Source organism: Hippopotamus amphibius, chromosome 2 (genome assembly GCF_030028045.1).
Source record: "Hippopotamus amphibius kiboko isolate mHipAmp2 chromosome 2, mHipAmp2.hap2, whole genome shotgun sequence".
Taxonomy (NCBI): domain Eukaryota; kingdom Metazoa; phylum Chordata; class Mammalia; order Artiodactyla; family Hippopotamidae; genus Hippopotamus; species Hippopotamus amphibius.
Genome location: NC_080187.1, coordinates 181,502,833 through 181,518,489, shown reverse-complemented (window position 1 = coordinate 181,518,489; position 15,657 = coordinate 181,502,833).

The following is a 15,657-nucleotide window of genomic DNA, read 5'->3' as shown; positions in this document are numbered from 1 at the left end:
AATGGTAACAAGCAACCAGAAAATGTGACAAACATATGATTCCATTTAAAATATCAAGAAAAACTAAATGTATGTTATATTAAACAAAGTAGTCCTAAGATTTCTGTGGGAAAGTAAGTAAAACTATATTAAAGGATGCAAAAAGCTCATAAAAGGCAAAGATAGTCCATATTCTTGGATGGGACAAGTTGACATATAAAGATATTAACACACCATAATTTATAAATTCATTGGTAGCTCTATCAAAGTTCTACCTGAAATCCTTACAAATGCATTCTGTGAGTATTATACTTGCTTAAAACAAAGAAGCCAATAGAATGGAATAAAGAGCTCAGAGTTTTACATAGATAGATAGATAGATAGATAAACTTCATGAGCACACACACATACATGCTTTTGTGTATTCAGGAGTAAGCTTAAGTTTTAGCTCTCAGCCTTTGTGGTTCTTTAATGTACAATTTTTGCCAAGTTTTCATTATGCTAACTATATAAAAGACAATTATGAATTTTTTTCTAGCTTTCAGAATTGTTTATGATATGAGAACCATTTATTCTTTGAAGTTTTAGAAAGCCTAATCTGTAAATATATCAAGTATGAAGATGTTTTGAATATGATGCCTTGATAACTTATAAAAATTTTTTAGCAAAGCATTATCTGCTTCTTCTATGACTTGATCTTGGTAATTTATATTTTCCTAGAAAATTGACCATGTCATTGAATTTTTTTCAAAAGAAAGGTGTGCTTTTGCATGTAGTGTTCTTTTATGATTTGAAATCACTTCTAATTTTTCTATTTTCTCTTTGTATTTGTGTAGATTTATCATAATTTTTAAAATTTTACATTTTTGAAAGAATCAGCTCGTTTATTTTACATATTATTCTTTTTTATTGTTGCTTGCTATTTAACAACTATTCTTGTTATCCTTAACTTTTCAGTCACTTATTTTCTTTATTTTTCTTTTAATTTTAAGAACACTAAGTATATCTTTTTCTAAATTACCTGATTTATATGTGCTGCTTCTTAATTGTTATTAACTTTTACATAGCCCATCATCTAAACCTTGATCTCTTTTTCAGCCCACATCTCAAGAGATTTTTTTCCCAATATTCGTGTAGTTTAATTTTTTTAATGTTTTTGGTCCTTTGAAATATGGAAAAAAGATATGCTAGTTGTGTCCTTTAAGATATTAAAGACATTTTTCTAGTAATTAAAGTAAAAATGAAGCAATTTCTAGTGACTCTAAGAAAGTAATTTTAGATACTTGCACTTCCTTTAGTTACTTTCTGCTTATACTGAAATTTCTAGTTTATTATAACATAATTCTAGATTTCAAAATCCATGTTATTATTCATTTTAGAGTATACATTTTCTCTTTCATTATTTATTATATTTGTGTTAAATTTGATGGACATATTTTAAGAAATATTCAAGCAACACTGCATGCTACTAATATTTTTAATTATAACCAATGTCCCTTTATAATACAATTTCTCATATTTTTAAGTGTGTCAGGTCCATCTCTCCATCAGCTGGAGAATTGGTGTTCAATGATTTTTAAGGAATATAATGCAGGTGATACTTTTCTGAGCTCTGCATTCTTGGCAATGTCTTTCTACTGTTCTTATAATGTATCTGGCAAAGTATTTCTGTTGCTTCTTGTCTTACGGTCATATTTTTTCCTCAAAACTCTATAGCTATGGCTTCATTTTGTCCTGGAGAATTAACATTATAGAGAGAAAAAAACTGTGGCCAACTTGATTTTTCTTTTCCTTTCAGAGATAATGTGCTTTTTGCTTGTCTTCTACCTGAATGGATGCATAAATGTTCTCCCATCATTGTAATTCCAAAACTGTATCTAAATATATAGATCTTTTCAATCTATTTTGCCTAGTGTGTTTGTATGGGGAGAGTAAACGCTATTCCCTTGTCTCATGATTCTGTGAGGGGGCTTCAGTAGTACTCTTGGTCCCCTTGAAGCCTTCCTTGTCCCATTCTCCAACTGGTTCCTTGGGAGAAGTTACTTGTCTGGTTTGTGAGTTTGGTTGATGATGGTCAGCCCCGTCTGAACATTTCTGTCTCTTTCTCTCTTTTTTTAGATGCAGCCTGCTGCATGGAGGACACGTAGCTGGTGTTTCCTGGTTCCTGGGGTAAGCTGCCAGCCCCTATATTGGAGGTCTGCAGTTGCAAGGCTGTGCTAGTAACCAGGTGGGTGTAGCTGTCGGATTCACAAATAACCTATTAAGAACACTATTATAGCCTATGATTTAAGTCAGGTTCTCAAATCAGCTTTATTGGCCAGCTGATGTTTTTATTTCTCATTCTTCTGTCTTCTTTGTGATGGTCTGGGACTCCTCCCATCCAAAGTTTTAACATTTGATTTATTTCTTCTTCAACCCCAGGTCTGTCTTCAGGTCAGAACATTTTTCTTCTCCCTCCTCCTTGAGTATGTTCACCTCTATTTGTTCTTTATTTATCTTTAAATTTGGAAATTTCTATTATTACTTTGTTTTGTTTTGTGTGTGTCTGTATTATATCAGTCTTCAATATTCCTTACCTAGCAGAAGGTAACCATAAAAACAACCAACCCAAGAGAAAATGGGGCAATGCCCCATGCTCAATTCTAGAATGTGTTTAAGTACAAAGGTAAATCTCCCTACTATGACTGTCCCCAGCTCTGTTACTGAATTTCTGAAATGATAAAGTAAAACTACAGCTAACTGTTAACTTTCCCCTATCCCTTAACCTGGACCTAAAAGGTAGAGTTAAACATAGAATCACATTTTCTCCGACAAAATCCACCCAATATCTAAACATTAACAAACGTAAACCTCCCTCAGTAAGGATAGAAAAACAAAAAGCAAAACGCAAAATCTCTCTTGGCATATCTGCTGATGTTCTGAAAAGTGAATCAATATGAAGGAATAAAATATGTGCCATCATTTAAACAGAGCAATTGCAGACTGGTGGGATGAGCATCAAAGAAATTGGAGGCTCTATGTGAAGCTCACTGTAGCTGCTCTCAGCAGGAGCCAGCCATGGCAGTGCTTTCATTTTTGGATAGGCACAGCAGGAGAAAAAGTCTTGCAATGTGATCACAGCTCTCAGTGGTCTCTAGTCTATACCCTAAGGCTGCCAGTCGTCCTCACTCAATCAAAGCAGAAGGTGTTCTGGATTTCTGCTGGGATTCCATCCACTCACTTTTCAGATGTTCCACAAATGGTTATAGATTGAGCTGGCCCCTCTTCATTCTAATAATGTCTGCAGGTAGCAGATACCTCAAGAATTCTGATGCATGATGTGCCCATGGACAGTTTCCAGCGCTGATATGGGCTCTCTATTTTTATGCATGGGTAGTCATTTCAATGACAATTTGGAAAGCAGACTGGGGGCAGGTAATCGTTTTTAAGCTACTATCTTGTCTTCAAGTCTGTTCACTTAAATGGGTTAGAGTCCTGCGATTCTGTTTCCCTATCTGTAACGTAGGGATAATCTTAATTACTTCCCAGAGGCATTAAGATAAACTTAGTTCATAGGTTCAAAAAAATGTGGACGTGAATGTTGTATGCAATAGAAATTATTATTGAGTACTTCAGTAGTCACAAACATCACACCAAAAAAAATCATGAGTATTCATTCTCTACATGAAAGATAGCCACTGGATATAATAATTTTGTTTAGTGTTATGCTCAAAGGTAATCAGAACAGGAAGTGGTTATGTATTCTTGTAGCAGACCATGTGGGCAATCGGAATAGGAACAAATAAAATGTGTGGTTTCCTTTTATTGTACATCTGTTCTTTCATCTCTATTTACTTTGAAAAAACAGCTTCTTCAATAAAATGGCCTTATGATGAGTATACTATATTTCCATGATATTATGATGCAAACATTTCTTTACTGCTAGAGTTTTAGTAAGCAGAGGTAAAACACGATTTTCAAAGTCACTCTTTAGATTTCATTTTCTTTAGATCTCTTGAAATACAAGTGGACTTAATCAGAACCGAGAGGATTCAAGACAGTATTTCAGGGGCTTATTATATTTTATTTTGGTGTTGGTCCCTCGTTTAAAAAAGTTAACCTCTCATTAAAGAAACTCCTTTTCTACTCTTTTCAATACCGGAGAGGTAGTAGTGTGTAGATTATTATTGGAGTGTTTAGATCATTTGTTTGGCTTTGAGTCCTACATCAACATTCTATAACCATTTTAAACCTTGGTTTCCTAAATAGAATTGAGATTACCTACATTTACTGAGCTGGCAATTATATATGTATGTGTATATATATATATATATACACACACACATGTAAAGAATAAATTGGTAAGTTTGAAATGAGTTCAATAATCTAATAAAGTATAGTGGTATCTTTCCTAATAGACATTCTTTTGTTCTAGGGTGGTGTGGAGGCAGAATCTGATTTTGATTGCAGAGAGCTAAATGGCTCCTATGTTGTGGCATAATATTTTCTCTTCATCCTCTGTGGGAGAGCTCTGCATGTCAGAGAATTGTAAGCACAAAGGACAGCTATAGGCCAAAGTTAACAACAAATGATACTCTTCTTTAGTTTGCTTTTTAAATATCACACTGAACTAGGTGTGAAGACAGTAGGTAAAAAATATCAACTTAGTGAGTGTACTGAGAGGTTTAATCAGTGCTGTTGAAGGCTAGGGGTTACAAACAATCTCATTATAAAGCATGCGATTAACATGGAATTCTCAGTTAATTTGGAACTTGTAATTCTTAATAGATAGATAATGGGCAATAAGAATTCCTAAATTTAAATATTGAACAAGTATTTGCTCCTACCTGATGTTGATGTGCTATAAGTGAACAATTTTGTTCATGAAAATAATGAAATACTTGATGATATTATGGATATACATATATAGCCATATATGTATGGCTATATATATAGCAGAGACATTGATTTCTTCAGGGAAGTAATATGTGGACTACAATAACACAAATTGCAATTACTTAGATCTCTTATGGATCTTAATAGGGTAAACCTTAGGGTGCTTTATTTAGGTGATGCATTTCAAATGCCACTGCAGTTTTAATTACATCAATATGAAGACCCTTAATTAAACTCACAGGAAAAATAATTATTTGCATTAGCCATAATACCTGGTGCTGTCAAGTACTTGGCATGTCAATCAATAGAACATGATGGCTGATTATCTAAAGGTGATCATAAATCACTTAATATTAATGGTTATGCTCGATCCCAGTTTGAAGACCATGTGTTTACTCTAGAACCAAAGTTCAGGATGCTGTTTAGGCATAGCTTCTGTATATACAATGGCATTCTACTGAAATCCACAAAATACTTTTCCTGCAGTTAAACATTATTCTTCAAGAGATAGGGCCTAATGGGTAGTATCTATCAAGGTCACTATGGGAAACCAGACCATTTACAGTTTGGTTATTCTCTCTGAAGTACCATCTACTCTACATCATTTTCCCTTACCCTGATTGGCCTTACTCTATTCATTTTTGAGTCCTTAGAAGCTATGTTCCTACCTCCAGAAAGCTTAACCGGCTACTTAGACTAAGTTAGGTCCCCTATCACATGCTCACATAGCAACCTACTCCTCCTATGAAAATATTCATGATATGGTGTTGATATTACTCGTATAATTGTCTTTTCTTTCCAATTCAACCCCCAAGACAAGACAGTGAACCTTAGAAGGCAGGGTCAGGCCTACTACATTCTTCTACATCTGTTACACCTCTGTCAGATGGGTCAGCCCATATCAGATGTCAAAAGCTATTGTTGAATAAAAGAGTAAATGAATGAATAAATGACTGTGCAACTTGGCAGGTACAAGCTGTCAAAATGGAAAGAAAATTTCGTTTAAAGTTAAAATTGGAAGTTAACTTTTAAAACCCATAGCTTTGGGTTCAAAGTCAGTGAATTAACAAAAACAACCTAATGAAGCTGTCTAGGTTGTTTTATAAGCAGTGAAAATGTTTATATATTTAAATATTTAATTCTCTCAATTTAGTGACATTAAAATTGTGAATGGAGCTAGTTTCTAGATGTAAGCTTTAATATGAAGATAAGAAAGTTAATGATGTTGTCAGCAAAGTATTTCCTACAATTATATGGTCTACCCCTTGCCTTCAGATAGATTTATAAATGAATTCTGCTTATTGTAATTTTTTCCTGTAATCATTTGAAAAAGCCTTTAGACTCTAATTTTAATGTGGAACAAGATTTTATTGTTTCCCAAATGTTATAAATTAAGAGGATCTCTACAGGTTAACTCTGGGTAAGGACATTTTCTTTGTTAAGCAAGTGTACACATTCTTCCACCATTTATTTATAGTAATGGCAGACATACTGAGCTGGGTTTTACCTTGGATGTAGTGGGGAATCTCTCCTCTGCTACAGCATAAGGCAGTGTGATACAGTAGAAAGAACCTGGCTCTTAAATCAGATGAAGCAAGTTTAAATTCCTCCCTACTGTGTATTGGAAATTTAGCAAATTTCTTATTTCTCTGAACCTCAGATTCCTTATTTATATAATGGTGTAATAATACCTGAGTCTTGGGAGTATTGTCTGCCTTTAGAATTGTTGTGAGATAATGCAACAATTGGGAGGAGTATCATGCAAGTATGAAATACTTCTCAAGTGTTAGTTATTATCTTACTTCATGCTTACTCAAAGAAATGCTTAGTGCTCACTCAATGAAAAAACTTAAGGCCAGAGAGTTTAAGCGGCTTTAAAAAGTTCAAATAGTGTGAGTCTAACATGTGGATTCGACTGGTCTTCTGATTTCAGACTGTGTGATATTTCCATTTCAGCTATCTTGTTATTCAGTAATCTCCACACGAATCCTATATGATCACATAACTATGTGATTGTGAACACATGATCACTAAATGCCATATGTTGGTTGCCTTTATTCTTGTTTGAGAACCCGATTCTGTCCTCTGATGAGGCATAGTGAATCAAGAGCAAGCAGCTGGGCCAGGTCTGGTCTGCTGGCTTGCATCCAGTAAGAGCTTAGAAAATGTATGTTGAAGGAATGAATGAATTGGGAATTTGCTTATAATTATGGTTTTAGGGTGGCATTTCTGGTGGCAAGTACTATATCTTTCTCCAAAAGAAGAGGCAATTCACTATGTACTCACTTCTCGTATATGATTTTGATTGTCTGGATGTAGCATGACAGAGCCTCAGAAATAGTTTACTCAATTTGGTGCACAATAATAATTCACCATTGTGACAGTATTTTTTTTTTTTTTTGCTAAGATGCTTATTTTAAGGGAAAAGGATTTTGTACAGAGAGTGAAGTAAAATAATTGACTTCACTTGAGTTGAGGACCACTCACCTTTTAGAGAAAGGCTTTCTAGAATCTCATCACTATGTCTTAAAAACACCCACTGAAGAAAAAGCACAAATTTGACTTTTGTTAATATTCTTTTAAATCTAAAAAGGATTATCCTTATCTATGTATGTAGCATTTTATTCCCCAATTTAAGGTCTTGTTGGCTCTAATCTAATATATATATTAATGACTTGTATTTATCTTTTAAGCAACGTTAAGAATTTTGATTCTACCACAAATGAGTGGTGAATCACTCCTGAATGGGATAATTAGGAAACAAAAAAAGTAAAACTCTGAGAAGAAATGAGAGATAAAGGAGGTTTCAAAGTGGTTGCTATGGAGCAAATTTGGGAAATGCTTACACCAAGAGCTGAATGGGCTGAACAAAAGTTACCCAGTACCACAGAGGATCGTGTTTTTGGATCTAGGAAGTAGAACTCAACTATATTCCTAGTGTTAAAATAAAAAAAGACATTGAGCAACTGAATTGTTGGGATGGATGCCAAGAAAAGTAGGGCCTAGCAAGAGATGGGCATGGGGATAAAAAGGAGAAGCCAGAACTGAGAAATGTTAGGATTTTAAAATTGAGACAGGATTTTGACAAACCTTGAAATTACAGAGCGTGCAACAGGGAGTAGTCAAGGATGACTCCCAGGTTTTTTGCTTGGGAGGTTCAATGGTTGGAAAATTTACTGAAATAAGAAGTCTTAAAGAAGGAAGAGCTATTGAGGTGGAGGTAATAAAATAATTTTGGACATGTTATATTTAAGGTAATTGCAGGGCGTTTATTTATTTACTATTTGTAGTGTGCAAAGTGCTGTTCTAAGCTCTGTAAGAGTTTTGAAGGGACACAATATTAATCCTTACTTTAAGGAATTTATATTCTAATAAGGCAGAAATGATTACTTCAACTAACTGTAATGTTTACTAGATTATTCTAAGAGCCATTGCAAGATGGAGCAAGTCAGGGTCAGAGAGAGAGACAACTTCTATGATCTGAAAAATGATAACGGTATCTCTGTCCTAGTTAGGTTTCATTTGATATTTTATTTGTAACCTAACTGTTAAGGAGAAAAATTTTGTTAAACTAAGAGAGCTTTTATACATATTGACAACTTTAGCTCACAGTAAAAAATACATTTCAGTTTCTAATTCATATTTATACAATAGTATATACTTTTGTGTGAATCTATAGAGAGACATTTTTCCTGGAGCAGAACCTTCATTCTATTTCATAAACTTAAACTTTCTCCCTGTATTTATTATTAATTGAATCTTAATCTATTTACTGAAGCCACAGTAGTAAATAAGATGTATTTTAGCAATTTAAAGTTGGATATTACCATCTAAGTTTCCTAATAAAATTTTATCTTTTTTACTAGCCATTTAATATATTACTTTTATGTATTAAAATTTTCCAAAATATTTCTAAAGACTGATAATAATCATTTATATAAACATCATAAATTTTATAGACTAATTTTTACTTTCAGTAGCCCAATAATTTAAATTATTTTCATTAGCCAAAAATACATTTAGTAGTACAGTAAACCATGTTTCTTGATAGCTACATTAGAAAAAAATTATATTTTATATCATTAATCCATTTTAATGGATATATAATTTCTGTGGGCTTTTCTTTCTTAGTAAAGTCATATCTTCTCCGTAATCCATTAAAAATACTTGTATAACTTAGAGTTGAAGGCTTCTTAAATTTGTTTTTGTATTTTAAGCTTTCTATATAAATGTATGTGCTACTAATTTTGAAAGCGGAACAAAGCCCCTGTGAGTTATATTGTAGATGTTAATGACATTGTTAAAATGATGACAGGTTGCTTTAATGGGGGATATGCACTTAATTGGAGGAAGTCTAACAAAATGTGCTATTTCATCTTACTCAGAAGAGTCAGTCAAGAGCCGCCACCCACTTACAGTTCTGTCTTAACCTAAATCACAAAGCATGTGTAGTATCAAAACTGGTAAAAGTTGCAATAACAATCCATTACATAGTGTTTGTTAACCTTTAATTCGAGTGTGCAATAGGATAATATAATGTAAAACACAAGTCAGTGGGGGGTCGTAAAGCTGTTTTTGCTGCAGTTTTTATTAGCCTGCTATCCAGTGCTGAATGCAGTTACACCCTGAAGCAAGTCGTGTATACAAGTGTGGTATCAATATATTATAATACAAATTTAACCTATTGAATATGTGACAAGTATTATGTATACAGTTAGGATCCATGAAAACATAGACATTGTTGTTGATAAATGTCACCATATGTACTCTGTATCATGGCATGCCCTTGTGATTCATAGGACCCATGGGGGCTCTTGGCTGCACCCTTCAACTTATGTTGCCATAAAACCCAGAGTGGTTTAGCCACCCAGAGGATTTTTCATTTAATTTTTATGTAAGATATTGTATTGTTAAAGGTTATATTTATATATATATATATATATATATATAGATAGATAGATAGATACATATTTTGCTTAGATAAAAGGAAAGCGTATCCTATGAAAATGGGGTAGAAGGTTATGGATGCTTTTAATTATGTGCTTATCACTTACCTGTATCTTCTGATTTTTCTACAATGAACATGTATTCTTATGTAGTAGAAAATTTTAAAATTAAGTTTTTTATTGATTAATAGAAAAAATGATGGTTAAACCAGTGCTAATCCCCTGCTCATGTTCACAAAACTATCTCCTAGCAATAGGAAAATAAGATACTACCTTGGTAGATGAGCTTTATTGAAGTTTAACATTCCTTGATCATCCAGAGAAGCCATGTACAATATGTTCTTTGCTCAACAGTGGTGGAATCATTTTTTCATGTGCTCCAAATACAAAATTTCAGAATGATGACAGACTTCAATATACTCACATTGCCCCCTCAGCACCATGGATAGACTGCACCAGCTCTCAAATTTGGATAGAGTCAGAAAATATAGTTCACTTCTTGTCTGTTGGCCTCTTATCATCCCTAGCTAAGTGTTGATAAGCATTAAGCTTTTTTTTTTTCTTTTTAAAGACTTGGATTGAGAATAAGGCAGAGTAGTTAAGAGACTGTGAAATATAACCTTCACACTAAATTACCTACTTCCATAAAACCACAGATCAGTTTTTCTTTGTGCTTTTAAGAATGTGATTTGACATAGTTTTTAATTCTATTTAGGTAAGGGGCAAAGAACCTTGGGTGATTTTCTTTATATGTCCCCTATATCTTTTCATTCATATTTGTACATACACACACATACACACACTCATTCACACACTCATACACAAAGACATTCAGATTTAAATTTGTTAGTTCGCAGGAACAAAATCTTTTTACATAAATGTTCTGAAGTGAGTAATGTGTTTTGCCTCACAAGAAATAGTGTGTGTGTCTCACTGGTACTTTTTCATTTCTTGCCGCTTTTCCAGAAGTCATTTTTGCTTCTGAGTTTTTAACCTACTTTTATTCATAGTTGTGAGCTTCCAGTATATTTCTTCAAGGGTGATAAAAAATTCATTGAACTATGACTTGCTGTGCTGTTTGATGATTTTAAGATATTGAACCCTATTCTTTATCATGGGCCTACACCTAAAGATTGTATAATTATGTATATATTTCACTTAATTCATTTTAACATATACAGGTTTCAAATAAAAGGCCATTATGGTAATCCTCAAGCTCACTTTCCTATTTTCCAAAACTTGTAACTTTTTATATCTAGATATTTGGGTTTTAGGTCATCTTTGGAACCCATAAATGTCTGAGACTGACTCTAGAATAAGTCATCTAATGTTCTCTTTTTCTTTTTCTTTTTTAATTGGAGTGTAATTGCTTTACAATGTTGTGTTAGTTCCTCCAGTACTATGGAGTGAATCAGCTATATGTATACCTATATTCCCTCCCTCTTGGACCTTCCTCCCACCCCATCCCCCATCCCATCCACCTAGGTCATCACAGAGCACAGAGCTGAGCTTCCTGTGCTTTATACCATGTTCCCACTAGCTATCTATTTTACACGTGATAGTATATGTATGTCACTCCTAATATCCCAATTCGTCCCACCCTCTCCTTCTCCCCTGTGTCCACATGACTCTTCTCTACATCTGCGTCACTATTCCTGTCCTGGAAATAGGTTCATCTGTACCATTTTTCTAGATTCCACATATATGCATTAATATACGATATTTGTTTTTCTCTTTCTGGCTTGCATCACTCTGTTTGACAGACTCTAGGTCCATCCACATCTCTGCAAATGACCCAATTTCATTCCTTTTTATGGCTGAGTATTATTCCACTGTATATATGTACCACATCTTCTTTATCCATTCCTCTGTTGATGGATACTTACATTGCTTCCATGTCTTGGCTATTGTAAATAGTGCTGCAGTGAACATTGGGGTACATGTAATGTTAAAACAGCTAATCAAACTCAAGGATTCCCATTTAAATCCATTATTAACCATAATGGATGAGGATATCCAGTCACGTATAGTTAGTCCTATGAGATTGTTTATATTATTTGTGCTGGTACAGAGTCATTTCTTCCAATTATATTGTTTCCTAACACTTCAGCCGAGGAAAGTGGTCAAGTCACTGTCTTTAAATAAGAAGCAGTGTGATTTGGTTGGTTTAGTTATTGATAGAGGTGAGTAGTTTGTTAATGGAATGGAGTTTCTTCTCTCTCTTTAAAAATAAATATTTCCTGGCCCCTATACTGCATTCTAAACTCTACTTAAATGTTTGAAAATTTTGAGCAGGTTCAAATGACCTGCTTGCTGAAACCATTTTATTCCAGTCACATTCTTCTCTGATTCTCAAACCATTGGACAATATCTTCTCCTGAATCACCATGTAAATAGCCTGTTAGAAGACTAGAAAAAGGTGTATTTTGTATTAGTTTTCTACCGTTTTGTAACAAATCAACCCAAATTTAGCAGCTTAAAAAAACACGCATGTGTTATCTCACTGTTTCTGTGAGACACAAGACTCACAGGTTGCAATCAAGGGGTTGGCCAAGCTGTGTTCCTTTCTAGACCTCGAACTTCTCTTTCAAGTTTATGTGATTTGGGGCAGAATTCTGTTCTTTGTGGTTGTAGGACTAAGGCCTCCTTTTTCATGCTGGTGGCGGTCACAGGCTACTCTCAGGTCCTAGAGGTCACTCCGTTTCTTGCCCTGTGACCCTCCCACACACCTCTTACAATATGGAAGCTACTTTCAAGGCCAGCAGGAGAATCTGTGGAACCTCAGGGAGGGGCCTAAGCCCTGTTTTTAAAAACTTCATCTGATTGAGTTAAGCCCTCCCAGGATAATCTCCCTTTGGACTAATTTAAAGTCAACTGACCTGGGACTTTCATTACCACCGTAAGCTTACTTTACCCTCGCCACATAAGGAAACTGAATTGAAGGGAAAATGTTAAAACCAGTAGAACTGGTAGATATTTTTTTCCTTAGACAGAGATTATATTCTGCTATCCAAACTGCTTTTGTTTCTTTGTTTATGACATACAGAAAAGCTAATCTCAAGTCTCCTTTTTAAATGTGAAGTGCACTTGAAATACTGCTGTTTCCTGCAACTGTTGCATCTGAGAGGTTGCCTTTGCTGGAAATCTATAATATTTATAATTAAAAATAATGGTTTTAACATATTGAACATCTGCTATGTATTAGGCATATAAACACTTTTTAATCCTCAAAAAACTACAAATATATTGTTCTTACCATTTTATAGATGAGGAAACCAGAGATCAAAAAGTTTACATTATTTTCTGAGCATTACAAGTGTAGGGATAGAGGATATGATGGTTAACTTTATGTGTCAGCTTGACTGGGACAAGAGATGCGCAGATAAAAACATTATTTCTGAGTGTGTCTGTGAGAATGTTTCTAGAAGAGATTAGTACTTGATTCAGTAGACTGAGTAAAGAAGATTTGCCCTCACTGATGTGGACAAGCATCATCCAATCTGCTGAAGACCCAAATAGAGCAAGAGGAAAAAGAAGGGCAAGCTCTCTCTCTCTTCTTGAGCTGGGACATCCATCTTTTGTTGTCCTTAGACATTGATGCTCCTGGTTCTCAGGCATTCAGACTCTGGGACTTATTCCATCACCACTGGCACCCCTTGGTTCACAGGCCTTTGGACCCAGACTGAATTAATTTCCTGATTCTCCAGCTCGCAGACAGCAGATTGTGGGGCTTCTCAGCCTCCATAACCATGTGAGTCAGTTCCTATAATAAATCTCCATATGTCTGGAGAACCCTAATACAGAGGATTTATGTGCATTAGTCTAATTCTAAAGTCTGGTTTTTTTTTCCATTTTATTTACTGTATTGAAAAACCACTTGGACTAGGAAAAGTTGGCATAGCCCATCTGAAAAGTCCACTGAGCCCCAAAGACCAATGTATAGTCAAATCCCACTGTAGCAATTTCTCCTAGAGCCTTGGGATTGTGTATTAAAAGGATTTAAATCTATAACCAGAAAGAAACCTGGTGCTGAATACATTGTGTATTTCATTACACCGTTGATGTCAAGCATTGAAATGGTAATAGATTACACTGCTTCCAGAGATGTGGTGGAAGATAGCTGAAAAGGGGTTAAAATACCTGTATGCTTTATTGCAGTTAAATGTGATTTTCTCCATTGTTCCATGTGAACAAAAAAAGCTCTAAATACTTCTAGAATATTCCCTAGAGTCAATCACTTTGTTAATGCACAGTGAAGTTTGAGAATGTATTCTTTCTAAAGAAAGCTAAGTTTACTAGGACATGTGAGTTACAGCACCACCCCCACTCACCTCTCCTTTTCCTATGTATTTATCTTATAATATAACTAGGTTTCTCAGACATTGCTCACTTTAGGTAAAAAACAAAGCAAAACAAAAAAACAGAAACCCTTCCTTCTGAGAATCACTCCTTGTAGAGATCAGCCCTCCCAGAAGATTTCAACAAACTGCTGGTTAAGAATTGTTGCATATATTCCACACAGGGAGGATTTGTGAGTAGCATAGCCAGGGGTGCATGGAAAGAGTAACAGTGTAAACTTTCTAGGCCTTTTGTAATAGTTCAGTGATTCCAGAAAGTCAACAAGGACTTCGGCCAGTAGTCCCTAAGGTACTATGACTAGTCAAAGGATTTCAGCTTCTTAATATATGAATTTAAGGGGCTGGGAATTTATAAGCAATTGCTGAAAAATACTGATGCACAAAAACTTTCTTAAGCACTACAATTTACTGTCAAACACTCTTGAAAATGAATGGCAGATATCCCCTTTCTATGAGTCTCTTCCTTTTGAATTCTTTTCTTAATTATCTCTTTCCTGAGTCATCCTGATCTTTTTGAGAAGGCATTGCAAAGGCAGATGAGCAGCAATTTGCTAAAAAAGCTAATTCATCAAGATTCAGCAGGGCATGACCCCACAGGATATACTGTTTACACCAAATGAGTACTTTGGCATAACTATATCCTGCAAAGAAAATGTTGCCTCTGGCTTGTTGAATCAGCCCATGAAAGTGCAGCTATTGCTAAGATTCCTTAAAAACAAGCCAATAAATATAACACTCTGTTGGAAACACTTAAAAGCAATCCCAGGGGCATAAGCAGTGACTAATTTTTGGAAGAATATACTATCAGTGACCTTTTTACCCTAAAAGATGATGTCACTATCCAGCTAAGTCCATAGCATGTTATGGAGAATTATGTGTCAGTTACAATGCATACGTGCCTCACTTATTCCTCACAACACCATGATGAAGATATCACTTTCCTCATGTTGGCAAAGATGAAAATCAACCTGCTTCATCAATCTAGAAGCTTCTTGAAGGCAAAGACAGCAGCTTACTAGCCACACACTTCAGTACCTTAAGCGAGGGCTAGTATATAACAGGTGCTCAATAAAAGTTGGATAACTTGTGTTTTCACACCCAGAGGGGCAGAGCTGAAATTGAAACCCAGTTCTGTCTAATCCCAAAGGATATGCAAATCAATTTCACCATGTGGATAAGTATAAATTTGAATGTTGTGTATAAAAATTAGACTGACAGTTAGTGATCTGACGACAAAAATAGCCATAGATTTTAAGGCTACTTTTAAGAAGTATGCCTTCCTTAATTATACTCTATTTTTGCTCAGGCTGTCTGGGGGTCGAGATACATATTTTAAGAGAACTATTATCAATGCCAATATTCTGTTTCTATTTCTCTCTCCCTGCCTCTCTCTAATTATTTTCAGCCCAGCCCTTGCTTCTGAACCTTACATTGGTTTATCCAACTGGTTTATTTAACAAATCTATTTAGAAATCTTGAAAGTATCTCAAACTCAAAAA